We start from the raw sequence: 17050 nt of genomic DNA, 5'->3' as shown, positions 1-17050 counted from the left end.
CCTCTGGCTTTGTAAATACCCATTAAAAAAATAAAAATAAATCCATTATTTTGTCAACCTTCACAACACCCCGAGCTTACAAAACGCCTCTCACACGGAGGTCTCGGAGCTCTGCATAATAAGAATGCATTAAAAAAAAAATTTAAAAAAAATCCAGCCTGCTCGGAGAGCCCCGAGAACAGGCTTGGGCTTCTGTAACAAGACACACTGAAGCCAAGGCCTGGGGCCGGTGCGTGGGGCCCCGGCGGAGAACCTGTGTGAGCTGCTCACCTGGTGGTCACGGGAGGAAGCACCCCTTCTGCACCCCAAGCTGGAGTCATCAATGTCAGGTGTCCCTGAAACACAAGCAGGACAGAGAACCCAGGGAGCAGGAGAAAGAGGGTCACAGGGGGAGAGAGGGGCTGCCGGGACCCACGGCAGGACGGAGGTCTCCCCACGGAGCCGGGGTCCGACCTGTGCACAGGGCCCGGTGGCTCGGCCATGCGTGGAGTCCCGGGGTGGGAGGCCCATGTTCCCTCAGGTCCCTGGCTTCAGCTCACCTGGAGCCTGGAGCGAGCGCTGGCAGGGGCACAGGCCGTCGCTCCCGGCGCCCGCTCGGTTGCTGTGGGCATTTTTGCGCACGGCACAGGTGGCGCATTGAAAGCCTCTCTTATTTTTATTTTTCCATTTTTGACACTGTCCTTCAGTCCCTCTTCCACGCTCCCCGTTAAGCTGTTAAATCACTCCATTTATTTAGTGCGAGTGTTTCTGAGAGCTCATTTTTATCTTGGTGAAAACCAGGCTTGCTCATGGGCACATAATGAAATTGCATAAATACACCCTTAGCTTGGAATCTAATTTATTTTTCCTGTTCATTATGGGGTAGAAGGCCATTATGAAATGTATAACTTTTTTTTTTTCCAGTGCTGGAATTGAAAGGCTGTGGCTTGGGTTCTTTTTATTCTGCTGATTTCGTCCTGATTCAATTTAAAGCTGGTTAGGGCTCAAACACTGGAGCGTAATTGACAAAGATCAGTGTGGGTTGTAATGCTAATGTCTTGTCTGCGGCTTCCACCACTCAACAGGCTGTGGGTTAAGGAGCAATTCCAGGGGAGGGGCCTGGGCCTGCAACGCTGTGGGCTTGGCCGGGAGACACCGGGGAGAACTTTCTCCTGGCCAGTCCACACATGCCCTGTCTCAGTCCAAAGAGGACTGAAGTAGACTCCAACGGCCTGTGCTGGACTAGGAGGGCCGGGGACACGGCTGACCCTAAAGTCTCAGAAAGGCTTAGAAAGTCCTTGAAGGACATGCCACCTGATCTGTGCTCCTGGAGATGGGAATACCAAGGTGCAAAAGCTGAGCAGCCTGAGATCTGCCTGCGTCGGCCAGGCCCGGGGCAGGAGTGGGGCTCCCTTCCAGCCAGCGCCTGCCCACCTTGACTGTAGGATTTCATGGGAGCTGCAGGCAGTCCCCTGGAAGCAGCGGCTCAGGCATTCTGCATGGGGCTGGTGTGCTGCGTGGGAAGAGGGCAGAGGGACACCTGGCAGGCAGGGAAAGTGGTAAGATGTGGACAATCTCAGAAGTGGGGTGGCTCCGCCCCACAGGAGGCCCTGGGCTGCACGTGCCTGACACGGCAGCCCCGCCTTCCTCCCTTGCACCTGGGCCTTGCTTGCTGACCGCCTTCCACGCGCTGGGCATGCTCCGGCTCTGACAGCTTCAGAAAGCTCCGGATCCTCTTGTGGGGCTCCAGCAGGAGGAGCTGGCGAGGCAGCCCAACTCTCACATAGGAGCCATGCCGGACCCTGTTGTCGCGGAAGTGCTCAGCCCAGGCCCAGGGGTGTCCTCCCGGAGTGGTGAATGACAACCCCCCAGTCTGCACGTGATCCCCAGGAGAAAGGGGGACCATCCTGGGTACACCCTCGTGAAGAGCAGGAGGTGACAGGTGCCAATCAGGGCTGCAGAGAGCAGCCTTCCTGTTCCTGCCCTCGGACCGGAGCTGCCGGATCCAACCAGGGGGCCCAGTGCGTCTGGATTTCAGATGGATGACAGAGAGTTCCGTGTGTTGGTGTGTCCCCAAGATTGCACGGGACAGCCACTAATGAGAGACAAAACAAACAACCTGTTGTTTTACTGAGATCCACGTCTTGCTGGTCACCTTCCTTGCAACAGCAGCAGGAGCAGAGGCCTTCCCTTTGGAATCTCTCCCTGAGCCACTGACAGTTATAAAAGTCATGACTTCTTCATCGTATTAGTTCCCAGAGAGGAGAACTGCCTCTCCCCTCTTCAAATCCGCCCTTCAGTGGAGGACCTCTTCTAAAGCCCAAGTCTGTGTCCCCCCCGCCCACAACAGCTTTGCCCGAGACTCTTAGCTTTCTTGGGGAAAATCCCGAAAGTAGGCCCACTGGGGCAAAAGTACGTATATATTACTTTACAAAAGGTCCAAAGTATTTACAGGTCTCCCACACTAATATGTGGGGACCATTTATCCTACACTTATACCTACATTAGCTATTATTTCTTTTTAAAAAATATTTATTTTTTAGTTGTAGGTGGACACAATACCTTTGTTTAACTTTTATGTGGTGCTGAGGATTGAACCGAGTGCCTCACGCATGCTAGGCGAGCGCTCTACCTCTGAACCACAGCTCCAGCCCCTAGCTATTATTTCTTATAATTGTTTTTCAGGTAAAAGTATACAAAATAGCTCGTTTTAACTTGCATTTTTCTAACTCTAGGAGGGCTGAGTCTTACGTTGTTTCTTGGCCATTTGTGTTTCTACTTTTGTGAATTGAATCATATTCTTCTTTTATTAAAATATTTCTTTTTTTAGTTGTAGATGGACACAATACCTTTATTTTATTTATTTTTATGTGGTGCTGAGGATCGAACCCAGGGTCTCGGGCATGCTAGGCAAGTGCTCTACCACTGAGCCACAACCCCAGCCCCATTAGTCATATTCTTTCCATGGAGTCTTCTTATTAATTTCAGGGTACTCTTTACATATGGGCATACTCAGGCTTTGAATATTTCTCAGTGTTGGGTTTGCTTCTGGAGCAGTGTGATCAGACCATCACCTGATCTCTGGGTTTAGACCTCAGCTTTCTTGTAAAAGTGGCCTTTAGGGTCTCATGAGATTTCCCATAGGTACATCCTATAGGGTCTCATAGATGTCCCAACCCCACATGAGTATCTTTCACCTGCTGATCTCATCCTGAAATTCCTGGATTTGAAGGAAAGGTATGTGGCTTGAGAGCACCAGTTAGGGCTGCCCTGGGTGAGCCACTTTTATTATCTTGGGTCCAGGGCAGGCAACTGGTCCTTGGGAGACAGGCAGGGGGCATGGAGGCTATCCTGCTCTGACTGGGGTCATCTGCGCCTCCCCTGAATCCATTCTGGAAGTCTGCAGGGCCGTGGCCCAGGGGCTGCTAGGGAGGGGGAAGCGGGGACGGAAGGGAAGGGTCTAGTCCCGAGCCCACCCACTCAGCAAGGCCACCCTGCGAGGCATAACTGGTGGGAGGCACTCAAAGCCACAGGAGGTCGTCGCTAGAACTGGGAGTGGCGGGTGCCGGCAGCCTGTCGAGACGCTTGCCTGTGACGGAGGGTAGACGGCCCTTCCTAGGAAGAGGCCGAGACAGGACCCATGGCGGAGGTTCCAGGGAGACGGGGCTTGAGTCCGTCTGAGGGAGTCCAGTGTTCAGCAAGGCTCAGGAGGAGTGAGGACCCTGTCCCCCACTCCAGTGGGGCCTGCTGTCGTGGGCCATCTTGTGTCCCCACCTGTCTAAGTCTGAACCCCCGAGGGAAAGTGGCCTTTGCAGGTATAATAAAGATGAGGTCATCCTGGATTAGGGTGACCTCAATCCCAAGACCGCTGCCCTGGTAAGAAGGGACACAGGCACCGCAGGGGAGGAGGCCACATGGTGACAGAGGCAGAGCCGGGAGGAGCACAGCCACAGTGGAGGACACCGCCGAAGCTGAGCAGGACAGAGAGTCCCCTGAGAACCTCGGGGGGGGGGGGCGGCAACCCCAGACTCTGGCCTCCGAACTCTACAGGATAAATCTGGGTGCTTCAAGCCCCCGAGTTCGTGGCAATTCATTAGCCGGGTGGCAGGCCAGCTGACCTTCTGGGCCCTTCAGAGCTAAGCCGGGTGGGGACGGCAGACACGGACGACTGGTTCCGTTAGGTTCTCCAGTGCCTCACTCAACAGGAGAAGCCTGAGCTTCCCGGGGCCCGCGGGTCAGGGAGAGGGTTCTTGTTCCTCGTCTGTCACCTTGGTCAGGGCTGTGTCGAGGTAGCCGGGTGTTAAGCTGTAACTGAGCAGGGCCTGTTGGCGGGTGTGGAGGACACTCGGGCTCCTGCGGGGGTAGTTTCCTGGACCCACAGCCAGGCCTATGTGGAGCAAGATGGGGTCCTTGAGAGTGATTAGAATAATGGGACATCCAGGGCACCCCGCCTGACCAGGGGCCAGCAATGCCCTCTCCACCCCCCCTTGAGGCCAGCTAAATTCTGGCCATGAGTGGAAGTGTGGAGAGAGAACCCTGTGGAGGTGGACCTCAGCGGCTGCTGGCCATGGTCAGGGTGCAGAGGTGGCTGAGTGGCCCCTGTGGGGAGAACCAGCCCCCTTTCCAGCAGCCGGTTGGGATCGAGGGAGCAGGGGCCATCCCGGGTCCCTCCCCTCTCTCTCCTCGGGGACCCAGGCATCTTGTTCCATGGAGTGAGCCGCAGGCTGTGTGGTCAGAGATGCAAACGGCCAGCACCACAGGCTTCCCAGAGTGAGGATGGTTGTCCCCGACACGCAAGGCCACCCTGACTGACTGCAGTGGGCACTATGTCTTCAGGGACTGGCCTTCCTGTCCTGCTCTGTGGCCCTGCAGGTGATCTGTGCGCCCAGGGAACCCAGGGGCAGCAGCTGGGCCACGTTTCGTGCTCTGGGTTACCTGAGGCCTGGCACATTTGGGGTGACTCGATTGGGTGACGGGGACAAGAGTGAAGGAACAGTCAGGCTGAAGGCAGCTGCCTCCCTGCGGTGCTCTCCAGAGGCCAGGTGGGAAGAGCTCTGCCGGGAGGGCTCCAGGAGCACGTGGTGACCGACTGGCCACTGAGACAAAAGAGCATCTTCCAGGGGAGGGGAAGGTAGGCTCAGCTCCCGTGGCCAGTTCTTGGCTTCTGAGGGGCCCAGGGCTTGGCTGTGAGCCTGCTGCCGGGCCCGAGGGTGAGGCAAACACACAGGGGTGGCGGCAGAGCAGGCAGGGGCAGAGCCTGTGTCCTGGTGGCACAGAGAGGTGCTGGAGGCGGCCCCATGTGACACTTGCTCACAGTTTCGGTCAGTTGACCTGGCTCTGCTGTTGGCAGCCAGGAGCAGTTTAGCAGACGCAGGGGCATCACTGTGGTCCGTGTGCCTATACACAGTCCCCGAGGCCCAGGGCCCCAGAGCATGCCCCAAGCTGGGGCCCTGACGGCTGTCTCCCTGGGTCTGGCCTCCAGGCACCTGGCAAGCTGAATTCTGTGTGGGCCAGGGTCCTCCTGTGTCTCTGGCCTCGGCAGGTTGTCCCTTCACTAAAGCACAGGGAGAAAGTAAAGTTGAATAGACGGGAAAGATCAGATGCCTGGCAGGGTGCCGTTCTCTAAGCACAGATTTCTTCTTCCAGGGACACTGCCTCCGAGTCTCGTGGGTCTAGGGGCTGGCTGGACTCTGGCCATTCACTCTCGGTTCTTGGTTTCCAACCAGGCTTCAGGGGCCAGCAGTGTGGAATGGCCCCTGGCAGAGCCCAGCCGAGCTGAGGGACATGCCGCCTCCCCCTCAGCAGAGCTGGTGTGAGCCTCAGGGACCCTCCTTGGATTCACCTCCCGGCCTCCCTGGGTGCGGCTCATGGTCTCTCATAGGGAATGGCTGGCTGTTGAGGCCACTCAGTCTTAAAGCCTTGAAAATATCTTATACAACTTCCAGTAGGGAGGGAAGGTCAGCCCCCTGGAGCAGTCAGCCATCCCCCTCTGAAGAGCCACCAGCCACGGGCAGCCAGCTCTCTTTAGAGTGACATGTCCTCAAGTCAGATCACGTGTTTTTTTTTTTTTTTTTGAGATTGTAGAATTTGTACTAAAGAGAGAAACGGAGTTTGTTTCCAAAGGGCATTTTTATATTTAATGCTTAGTTGAAATTTCCTGTGTTGTAAAATTGTCCTCAACTGTCCTTAGCTGTCCTTTTAGTATCCTTTGGCTAATTCAGTCATTAAAAAAATGACATTGTAAAAGAATACTTAATGATTTGGTATGGTATATAGTTAAATGGAAAAGACATTACAAAATGGTATGTACAGTATGATCCCACTTAGTACCAAAAATACATATTCTATGCATAGGGAAGTCTGGGAGTGTATATATGCTCAAAATGTTAACAGGAGTTATTTCGGGTTAGTGGGATTATGGGTTATTTTTATTTTCTTCTTTTTGCATATGTGTAGTTTCTAAATTTTGTGCAGTGAATATGTATAACGATTATAATAAGGAAAAAATTAGAACCGCAGATCTTGCCAGGGGCGGCCTGAACTCCCTGACCAGAGATAGTCGGGCCACCCCTCCTGTGCTGCCAGGCGGCCAGGGGCCACTGGGGTCTTGGCGGGGGCACACTGAATGCCCCCGAGTGCCCCGGCTGGGCAGGACCATCGCTGGCTTTGGTTACTGTTGAAGTGGTGGGAGCTTTTCAGAAAGTCCCCCACACCCAGGCAGGGGGGAGCCAGACTCGTGGGAACCCAGAGGGACCACCCTGACCGCAGAAGCAAGCTGGCCTGTGCTCACACATAGGAGCAAGGCGTGTCCACCCTTCTACCTCTGAGGGCCAGTGGGTGGGGTGGCAAGGGGTGGGCGTGGCAGGGGAGGGGCCAGCACAATGTGGGCGTGGCCTTGGGAGGATTTCTGCAGGGGAGGGGCAGTTTCCCTGGGAGGGGGGCGTGGCCTTGGGTCCCACTGGGCCTGCCGGGCCCTGGGCCTATCCTACAAGGGAGATTGGATGGAGGCTTCCTAGCCGAGTGGAAATAGCGTGGTTGGGTTCAAACCCCAGGTGCCAACAGCTGGTGCTTAGAAACCTCTCCGAGGCCTAGCTTTCTTCTCTAGAACCGATTTCCCAGTGATGAGATCATTAAATAGAATAAAGAGGGAAGTACCTTGCCTGTGGCTTGAAACAGGGCAGGGTTGAGCAAGGATCCCTGGGCTCCCCTCCCTTGGAGGGAAGTCGGGGGACCCTGCTCTGTGTAAACCAGGGATCCCCTGAGGACCTTCTGAGTTCCAAGGACATCAATACCAGACTGCCGTGGGCTCTTTCAGTAGGAGCCGCCCCTTTTCGTGACACACATGTGTGCCCGTGTTTAATAGTCTCCTGATAAAGCCACTGAGCGGGGCAGGTCCCTGCCTTGTGTCCCGTGCAGGGGCTCTGAGGCTGCGCCTCTGGCCTGATACCTGGTTTCCAATGTTATCGAGCGGAGAGCAGGACAAGGGTCCCAGGAGGGCCTTTCCTAGACAGTGAGCTCTGGGCGGCAGCTTCGGTGCCTCCTGAAGGCCTGGGTCCCCGACAAGGACCTGGGGCAGGTCCCCCACCCTCCCCGTGGTGGTCCTGTTGGCCTCCCTGGCTGCAGCCTCCTCCTCCGGCCTCCCCCAGACCATCCTCCCACAGCGCACATCTCTCCGTGGGCCCGGCTGCAACCCACCCCACGCTGCCCAGGCCGTGCAGTCCCTGCCTCCAGAGGGACTCTGCTTCGGGCCAGCCCCACTCTGCCTTTAGGACCCTGCTGGGACAAGAGGTCCACAGAAGAGAGCCTCGCTCCTGTCCTCCTCCCTCAGACTCGCGTTCTGGTCTATTCCACGCGGCCTCATCTGCTCCAGTGCCTGTGGGCCATACTGGGGGGTCAGGTGAGAGGTACCAGAGTGATTCTGGGGCTGCCGGCCTCAAAGATACTAAACAGAGGCCGAAAAGAAACCCCAACCCAGCCTGGGGCCCTTTGTATTCAGGTCTGCCCCACTTTGTGCGAACCTGAGCCCTGACACAGCAGAACGTGGGCATGAGTCATCAAATCACAGGAGGACCCTCTGATGGAGCAGCCTCCTCGGGCGCAGGAGCGGCTGAGGCCTGCTGAGGAGCCTCTGGAGTGGAGGAGCTGGCCGGCGGCCTGTCGCTCGGAGACGAGGCGGATCACCGAGAGCAGGATTGGATTTACAAAGACTGGCTGGACACAGACTCTCAGGAACCCATCTGGCTGGATGAGAGGTAGAGCTGTTCCCTTTTCCAGACTCCCGGGAGCTTATGTTCTGGGAGACTGGGTGTGTGTGCTGCCAGAAGGGGCTTTATTTTTAGCCGAATGTGAGAAGGGGAGGGTCCGGGGGAGGCGTCCCAGGCTGGCGCTGGGACCTGGCCTCAGAGGCCTTTTTCCTTTTGGGAAAGGTGCTCTCTCCTGCAGGCGCCTGCGTGGGCTGCGATGTGATGGTGTGAGCGGACTCCTGCCTCCCCGAGCGCTAAGATGAATACCAAAAGCAGCCAGTCTGCACGCTGCTAAATTTACAGGGTGCCTGTCCTCTGCCGGCTGCTTTGAAGCAAAGCTCCCAGGGATGCAGGAGGCTGAGGCCGGCCAGGACGGCAGCCGCTGCCCGCTGGGCTCACCGGCCTGCTCGTGCCTCCTGCCCCCACACCCTCAAGCAGCCTCCTTGGGGCCTCAGGGCGCCGGCAGAGGCTGGCAGGAAGGGGTGGGCGCCCTGCTGCAGGCCCTTCTGGGTCCCCTCCTCCTGCGGCAGCAGTCTGTGGCTCCCTGGGTCCGGGCTGGAAACGACGGCTGTGCTTCTCTCAGCCTCTTCCAGGGCCTGCTGGTTCTTCTACCAAGTAGCAAGAGGGCTCGCCCACCCTGATTGCGAAGTCCTGGGCCTGGTGCGCCCTGCCGTGGAGGGTATCAGACCCCCACCTTGCCCTGCTGCTGACCACCATTGCTACCCAGAGTCCCCTGTGCCAACGGACCTCTGTCGTAATGCCACCGCCTTGGAGGAGCTGCTCCTGAGCCCTGTCCATTCTCTGGGCCCTGTGCACAGCTCACCAGGACGTGCCATCCTCTGTCATTATTGTCCTGTCTGGGCTGTGTCATGGTCCCCCAGTCCTACCATGGTCACTGAGGGCCGGGATGGTCTCGTCCGTCTCGGCGGCCCCAGGGCCTGCACAGGCAGGCAGGGAATGGAGGACCCTCCACTCTGGCTCGCAGGGCTGGGTTGCCCCTTGGTTCAGAATTTCATGAATGGAGTCCATCCGACTTAAGGTGAAGCACTGTCAGTCGGCCCCAGGCAAGCAGTGGCTGGGCCCGCGCTGGGGAAGGCCTGACCACGGGTTTAGCCTCTCAACCCCAGCAGGACGGGATGCTTCGCCATGTTGGCGGGACAGTGCTGGGTGTGTTCACTCACGAGAGCTGAGGGCAGGGGAGTGTGCGTTACAAACTGGGATTGTCAGTTGTCACCCCCTCCCCAAGCACAGCAGGACAGCTGGTCTCAAACCCGCTGTGGTGTCCGGACCTTGCGGAGGAGAGGGCCGCGGGCACGGGGACGTGGACTTGGACACTGGGTTTGCACAGGCTCCAGGGATGGGCCGCAGACCCAGGCCCAGGAAGGCTTGGTGTGGGGAGACTTGACCAGTCGCCCTCGATGGCCGCTGGGCAGTCCACTGTAGACTAGAGTTTCTCCCTGCCTTTGCTTTTGTCTTAGAAGGGTTCTGCCCGGCTGCATTTTTTTTTTTACCTTTTCTCTGGAATTTTCTGAGTTTGGGTTTCCTGTCCTGAGTCGCATGAGGAAAGTCCCAACTCTTGGAGGCACTGCCCCTCTTTTGAAAAGACAGCTGTAGGTCAGGTAAACAGTGCAGGGGGCTCGGCTGGTGAGGGCTGCCCGAGGTCCACCCTGTCCACCTGGCTGTACTGCTGATGCCTTCCTGGGGCGAGGACGGAGGGTCACCACCTGGCTCCTCTCTCCCTGGGGGATGCTGGGTGCCCTCCCACCCCGTTAGAGAGCCCTTCTCTCTGTCTTCGCAGGAGGTCAGAGCGGGCCGGGCGGGTGTCCTGGACCCGGGGCTGCAGGCATTCCTGCGAGGGGCCGGGCTGCGATGGCGTAGGTGTTGTGCGTCCGTCGGCCTCTGCTGCAGGGCTCAGCTCTGCTGCTGTAGCGTGCAAGTGGCCGTGGGCAGTAAGGGCACAGGTGGCCGTGAAAGTGTCCATGATGCACTGTTGGGAAATTGGCCGAGCGGGTTCCTCCCTGGCTGTGGCTTGCAGAGCCTGTTCTAGAACCTCTGGGGCCGGAAAGGCCCGGGCCCACTGCCATCCCTCTGGGGGGCGAGCTTGCGTCCTTCCCCCTCTCCCTCCGTCCCCCACTCGCAGCTGGTCCTTAACCCCCTGCCTGGGCGTGCTGCAGACCCAGGTCACCTCCCCGGGGCTCTAGCTCCTGCCCTTCTGGAGAAGGCCCTTCTTTGACTCACGTCCTCTAACTGGCCAGGGCCAGGTGCCCCTGGACTTCCCACAAACCCCGCCTCCCTTTCAGGGGCCACTTTAGTGCCCAGCTCCTCCTCACCTCAGGCCAGGCCACCCCACAGTGGGCACCATGCCCCTGGCCTGCTGCCCGCCCCTCTCTTTACCTCGGTCCTCTTCTCTGTAAGACGCCCCCTGGCCCTCTCTCCTGGACACTTGCAAACGCAGGAGCCGGAGCTGTGGGGCTCCCCCTGCATTTCTTCCTGCCTTCCCGGAAGGGACAGGACGGCAGACCTGGCTTCCGTGGAGTCCATGGGGGGAGGGAGCGGACACTGGCTGGGCCCCGTAGCATATGGTCAAAACAAAAAGCAGACGAACCCCCCGCAGCCTGCGTTCTTATTTTGAAATAGCCGTAGACTCCTGGGAAGTGGCATGGACAGCGTGTGGCACCCTGGTGCCCTGCGTGGGCTAAAGGGAGCTTGTGGCAACAAAAGCATCCTTGGGTGTTGACAGGGTCTTGGGGGGAAGAGCAGGGGTGACACTCAGTGGGGTGTGGTGCCCGCCCCTGCCCGCCCTGCCCTATCTGCTGGACCCTACTTAACACGCCCGCCTCGTTCTGCCAGATGCCCTGCGGGCTCGTCCCTCTGCAGGGCTGGGGGCACGGGGCTGCAGTGACGCCCCCCAGCAACGCCGACACTGAGACCGGCAGAGCCCCACGGGGAGGGGGCTGTGGGACAGCCATGCCCCCCGCCATCCCTTGTCTCCTGAGTCTGTGTGTCCTCTCCTTGTAAGGACATTAGGCCTAGTGGTCAGACCCCCCACTCCCACACATTCCCAAATAAGCTCACATTTCGAGGTACCAGGGCGAGGACTTCAATTTATCCTTCTAGGGGACACAGTTCAACCCCCAGCAACAGGGCGGGCTGGAGGAGGGGAGCGCCCCGGCCGAGCGTCTCTTGCTGGGACCCCAGGCTGCCCTCTGTGTTGGGGAGCCCCTCCCGCTCGGCCGCTTTAATGAGGTGCAGCCTGAGGCCTCACCGAGAGGCGGTAACAGGCACACTCTTCTATTATTGTGGCTGCCAGCGCTCCAGGACCAACTGGGTTTACAAAAATAAAGTCGTATCATCTGCTGCATGTACCGCATCCCCCTAAAGCAGGTTATTAAGGGGAAGTGGGGAAATCGGAGGCAGATGGAGGAGCCCTTGATTTGCATAAGGTGCCATTTCCACGGCTCGGAGCCTCTGTGAGGGAATGATGTATAGAAATACGCACACGCAAGCCCGCGGCTGGGGAACAGAGGCGCACCGATCAGCCCCCGAAATAGACACAGGAGAGCCGGGCCGGGGCGAGGGAGTCGCAGAGGGTTCCAAGCGCAGCCCCAGATGCACAGGAGTCTGGCGCACTCTGGAGCCCGGCCCCCTCCCCCGGCTCCTTTTGAGTGTAGAGACTTCAGCTGGAGGGATCTCGTGTGTGTGCCAGCAGGACGGGCGTTTCCGAAAGACCTGGCTTTTCTCCTCTCACTCAGGAGGGCAAGAGGAAAACAAGAGGGGGACCCGAGAAGGGGGAGCGTAGCTGGCAGCCAGCTGCCTTGAAGATGCCACAGGCAAGAGGTGGGCGCTCTGTGCCTCAGGTGCAGGCAGGGGACGGCGAGGAGGGCCAGAGCCCTCCTCCGTGGGCCGTCGAGGCTGGAGAGGAGGCCGGGTCCAGCCAGGAGAAGGGAGGCTGAGGTCAGGAGGCGACAGTGGGCATGGACAGCGGACTGGGGCCCAGGACACTGGTGGAGGGGCCAGCCTGTCTGGCTGCAGGGCTCATGGCAGGAAGGGGCTACTGTGGGTCCCACAGCGGATTGTTCCAGATGCCCTCTCAGGCCTGCTTCTCCCCTGGAGCACGTGTGAGGGGAGGCAGGGTGAACCCAGGACTGTAGTAACCCGCAGCAGATGTGAGATGCATTTGCCCCGTGACCCTGGACGCCATGTCAGGAGCTGGGTTCAGAGCCCATGCTGCGTGCAGCCACGGGGGCAGACCCAGACGGCAGTGCCCCTTCCCCTCCCCATTGCGGACCCCAAGGCTCTGCAGATCAGGCGCTTCCTGCTGTATGACCTGGCTCAAATGGCGCTGGGACCACCCTGGGCATTTGGGCTACAACCTGCCATCAGTCTTCTCTGGTAACTGTCAACAGGATGCGTAGCACCCTGTGGTGACTCCCTAGGAGTTGGTGTCATGGGAATGGTGACAGGACACATGGATGACAGTCCTGGATCCCCTCTTGGGAAGGAAGTTGTGTGGCTCAACGTCGCAGTCCAACTCGACAATCGGGCTGCTGTATGGAGAGCCCCTTGGGTGCCACTGCTGGGTGGTGACCCTGGTGGTGGCCGCAGTCTGTGCTGGCCACGCTGCTCTCTTCATGGTGCCTGCCAGTCACCAGGAAGAGGCTGCGCTGGGCGGCGTTCCCCGAGGAGGGGCTGCTCAGTTAGGTCTCCCTGGTGGATGGGGAGTGGGAGCGGTGGCAGACACTGCCTGGCTCCCGTCCCCTGGCTGTGGCTGGAGGATGCCAGGGCCACTGAGCTACAGACAGTGCAGCTTTCTTGGAAGTCGCCTGGGGTCCGGGTCTCCATGGGGCCAACCTTTGAGGCCCAGCCCACTGCTAGAGGTGTGCAGGCGGAAGGGGCTCCTCCTGCAGACCAGCCTGTCCCCTGGCTTTCCTGTCACTGGCTCTAGGTCAGTGATTTCCATGCTGGGTGGCGACATCCCTAGCATTTTGCTGGTTATCTAGAGAGAGATTGGGTCAAAATTCCAAAATGAATCTCATCCCTTTGAAATGAGATTTATATGTAGACCAGATCAATGAGTCAAAAAGGAAGGAGATCTCTACTACAAAAACCTGAGCTTAGCTGGTCACAGTGGCGCACGCCTGTAATCCCAGTGACGCGGGAAGCTGAGATAGGAGGTTGGCGATTTTGAGGCCAGCCTCAGCGATTTAGCAAGGCCCTCAGCAAACCTCGTGAGGCTCTTCAGAGTGAAAATAAAAAGGGCTGGGGGTGGGCTTGGTGGTCGAGCAGCCCTGGGTTCTGTCCCCAGCAAGGCAGAGCCACAACAAACCCCGCCTTGGGAAACAGGTGGCGATGGCTTGGGTCCCGACATACTTTCCAAAGCATCCCAGGTTCTTTGACATCGCGCTGCCCGGGCACATAGCGAACTGTCTGTGGTCATAGAAGACTCCTCAGAGGAGCAGGTCATTCTGGAATGGAGGCCAGGGAGACTGCAGTGCTCCGGGAAAGGGGGCGGAAGTCTTCCTTGCTTTTCAGGAAACCCCCAGGGACCTTGGGGAGGGAGTCAGGCTGCTGGCCCGGTGGGGACCTTGCCTCTGGCTGACTGTGTTGGGCAGACGGCTGCTCTGCGGCCAGGTGCCACCATGGCCCCTTAATTTATGGCTGTGCTTTCCCAGGGCCAGCTCGCTCCCAGGGGACACGGGGCCCTGTCTCGAGACATGGGGCTGGGCTTACTGCATCGTGGTCAGGACCAGGGTGCTCCGTAGCTGCCGGCCTCTCCCCCTGACCCGGGAGCCCCAGGCAGGCGGCCCACCCAGCCTCCCACCTGGCCCCTGCGCCTTCACCTAAGCTCACTGTGCACTCCGACCCTGCAAGCCGCGGGTTCCTCGGTCACGCCCTGATCTGCTCACAGGGACGTCCTCTAAGACTGCTGACCTCACCACGAGAGCAGCCGTGGAGGCCTCCAAGGGCCCCGGTGACCCTCAATCTCCAACCCGCCCTGCCGCCCCACCACAGAGGGGTCAGGCCCTGCCTGGCTCCGTCCTGGAAACGTCCTGAGTTGTGGTGAGCTGCACATGACCACAGGCCGTCTTCACTGTTCCCCGTGTGCAGTTCAGTGAGGGGCACCCATCCCCGCATCCATCTCCAGGTCTCCTTCAGCTTCCCAGGCTGGAACGCGACTTCACAGACATGGACCATCCTCCCCCGCCCCGGCCTCTGCCATCTCCGTTTTTCTTGCTCTCTATGCGTTTGACTTCTCCTGGGCCCTCGTGTGTTGGACGCGTACAGTACTCGTCATTTCTGGCTGGCACATCTCACTCACCACCATGTCCTCAGGGTACATCCCGCTGTAGCAGTGTTGAAATCCCATCCTTTTCAAGGCTGAGTAATACTCCACTATGTGGACCTGCCAAGTTGTACACACTCGCTCTTGGTGGACACCTGGGTGGCTGCCACCCTCTGGCTAGCGTGAGTAGTGCCACTGTGAACGTGGGCATGCAGAACTCTCCCTCAGACCCTGCCTGTGCCTCCTTTAGGTGTAACAGAGAGGAACTGCTGAATGAGTCAGGCTTTGGGGGGCGGGGAGACTGGGGACTGGGCACTGGCTCTGCGTGTGCGAGCCGTGCTCTACCTGGAGCTGCGCCCGGCCCTCAGCTTCCATCCGCAGGCTCTGGGTGTGGAAATCGGCTCTCACCTCACGGGCCGAGGCCCAGGCTGGGGCAGCTCTCGCGTGGCCTGTGTGTGTGAGCCCCACTCTGCTGTCAGGTGTGCACAGCCGAGTGCGCCTTTTGTGGGGTCCCAGGCTCCCCGAGATGCCAGGTGGAAGGGTCCAGGCTTGGGGAGCAGCGGTGGCCACCCTCTCTGCCCTGGCTGGCCTTCCCGGTCAGGGGTTCTGGGTGCCGAGTCTGGGTCCCCCTGGGAGTGCCGGGCCAGTGCGTGGGGAGCCCCTGGCCTCAGGCCACGCGTCGGGAGGGAGCTGGGGGCCTGCAGCTCCGAGGTGCGTCTGAGCAGGAGGGAGTCTTCAGAGATGGCGGCCACAGGACTCCCTGCGCAGGCCACCCTGCAGGGCCTCACATGGGCAGCTTCTGGAGGGACAGGCTCCAGGGAGCACACCCCTCCTGGACAGCGGAGCAGCGGCAGGTGGGGCGGCCACCTCGGGGACACTGCCGCAGTGCCGGAGCGTTCCCCACAGTCCGCGTGGCTTCCTGCCAGGGCCTCTCCTCCCCAGGGCCTCTGCCGCTCCCAGCCCCCTTGCTGTGGCTGAGGTCAGCCTTGCCACGGAGGGAGCCCCCGGGGCATCGTCCTTCCCCTCACTCCTGCCCCCAGTGCCCGGCCGCTAACTTGGTGGCAGGCGGGGACTCCTGAGGCCACATGATACAAGGTGAAACCACTTAGGGTTTTAAAATGACCTGAAATAATTTATGACATGAATGACCCAAATAATTTTTGCTAATTTATATCAGCAAAAAGTGTACATTAAGAGAATATAAATAGAGAGTCCCAGCAGGACCCAATAAAAATACTCGTTGCTCAAGGCGCTCTTGCCCCGCGGAGGGAGTCTGCGGTGCGAGGTGAGTCGCGGCGTGGGCGATGCCCGTGATCCTGTGATCCCCGCGGGAAGCACCGAGCCAGGATGCTGCCGAGTGCACAGGCTCGTTGGCACCAGGAAGCTCACCTGTGTGGAGCGACAGAGACCACCCAAATGCCACCCAAGGGCCACAGCACGTCACATTGCAAATGGCAAACGTCCTGATGACGTTCCCACAGGATAATCTCTTAGAATATCATCAAATTAAAAAAAAAAAAAGAGATCTCCAACCATCGGCACATGGGTCTGTGGGGGGGAGCTAGGACCCCCTGCAGCTGGAGTCTGGTGGCTGCTACGCTCTGGGCCGTGGGGAGATGCTATGGTGAGCAGGGACACGGGTCCTGCCCTGAGAGCCTGCGGTCTAGTGGGGTCCGAGGCAGCTTAGTCAGCAACCACTGTCCAGGGCTGATACCCAGAGTCCAACAGAGGGCACCTGGGAGAGCTCCCATTGTGCTGTCTGGGGGCCATCTGTCCTGGGGAGGAGATGGCTAAGGAGAAGCTAGAAGAAGGGTAGAGTGTGCACACGGGGTGGGGTGTGAGGGATGTGCCAAGGCCCTGGGGGAACATGGGAGGGGGGACTGGCATGAGAGGGGACTGCCCTGAGGTCTGTGTGGCAGACAGGGTAGGAGACAGGCAGCCATGAGGCAAGCAGTGAGCACCTGCTGACTTCGCTTTGGTGTACTTGACTATCATTAAAAAAAAAGAAGGAATGTTTTTGGCAAGAGCTGTAATGAGATGGAATGCACACACACCTGTGCGATTCACCTGCCTCCCGGACACACTCAGTGGCTTTTAGCACATTCTGAGTTGTGCGACCATCGCCGGGCTGTGAACGTTTCCCACCCCAGGGAGGCCCTCTGTGGAGCTGCCGCAGGTGACAGCCCCGGTCCTGCGTGCGAGTGCCGCTCCCTCCTGCCTGTGGGTCTGCTGAGTGGCCCTCAGGCCTCGCGACCTTCTCTTTTTGGGACTCGTTCCTGCCCCCACAGAGCCCCGATCTCGCGGTGTTTGTTCTCTGACTGCCCTGGGCCCAGCTGGCCACTAACCACGAGTCCTCTCCAACCAGGAGGGGCAGATTCAGACTCCTTAAGGAAAAGGGACGCGGTCTCCACGCGGCCGGCGGAGCTCGGCCGCCCCTCCCGCCTCCTTCCTGTCTCCGTGGACTTGAGAGGTGGGCTGCTGTGCCCCGGCCCCCAGGAGCCTGCCTCGTGCCCTCCCCAGGCTAGGGGTTTGCAGAGAGCGGGTT

At 59.1% G+C, this 17050-nt stretch overlaps 1 protein-coding gene across 4 annotated transcripts in view; it reads left to right on the top strand.

The window, feature by feature from the left end:
* The window catches only part of Rbfox3 (RNA binding fox-1 homolog 3), a 370105-nt gene that overhangs the window by 35076 nt on the left and 317979 nt on the right, over positions 1–17050 (top strand). The window contains exon 1 of one of the 4 annotated variants that reach the window (XM_058579985.1): positions 7416–8231. The exons of 2 other annotated variants lie outside the window; for them this stretch is intronic. The gene's annotated coding sequence lies outside the window, so the exon portion shown is untranslated. Of the gene's footprint in view, positions 1–7415; positions 8232–17050 lie in introns of those variants that run through there. One more of the 4 variants, XM_046446675.2, reaches the window with a different exon arrangement.

This window comes from Marmota monax, unplaced genomic scaffold (genome assembly GCF_021218885.2).
Source record: "Marmota monax isolate L192 unplaced genomic scaffold, Marmota_monax_Labrador192_F-V1.1 WCK01_AAM20220418_F8-fsc00353, whole genome shotgun sequence".
Classification (NCBI taxonomy): Eukaryota; Metazoa; Chordata; class Mammalia; order Rodentia; family Sciuridae; genus Marmota; species Marmota monax.
Note: the sequence above shows the minus strand (reverse complement) of the source record. Positions and strands in the feature narration are given on the sequence as shown.